Source organism: Sinocyclocheilus rhinocerous, unplaced genomic scaffold (genome assembly GCF_001515625.1).
Source record: "Sinocyclocheilus rhinocerous isolate Xijiao unplaced genomic scaffold, SAMN03320098_v1.1 scaffold1319, whole genome shotgun sequence".
Taxonomy (NCBI): domain Eukaryota; kingdom Metazoa; phylum Chordata; class Actinopteri; order Cypriniformes; family Cyprinidae; genus Sinocyclocheilus; species Sinocyclocheilus rhinocerous.
In genome coordinates this window covers 63,603-63,885 of record NW_015650691.1, presented here as the reverse complement: position 1 = coordinate 63,885, position 283 = coordinate 63,603, and the positions used below count along the sequence as shown (strand labels likewise).

Here is a 283-nt window from a genome sequence, read left to right as displayed (position 1 = left end):
TTAAGAGTGTACTTTCAGATATTTATAAAACTGTGCCATTTCACAAACAAATATATATACATGTATATATATGTGTGTGTATGTGTATATATATGTATGTGTATGTGTGTGTGTATATGTGTGTGTGTGTATATGTGTGTATGTATATGTGTGAATAAAGTTTTACATAAAAAAATAATGTACTAAATTAATAAATGTAAATGTAAACAACAACAAAAATCCTTGTATATTTTGTAACATGTCAAACGATTATGCTGACCATATAATTATGGGGGGGGGGAAA

At 26.9% G+C, this 283-nt stretch overlaps 1 protein-coding gene across 1 annotated transcript in view; it reads right to left on the bottom strand.

Annotated features, from left to right (window-relative positions):
- Positions 1 to 283, bottom strand: part of LOC107712121 (double C2-like domain-containing protein beta) — a 236,772-nt gene that overhangs the window by 184,599 nt on the left and 51,890 nt on the right. The gene's annotated exons all lie outside the window — the stretch shown is intronic.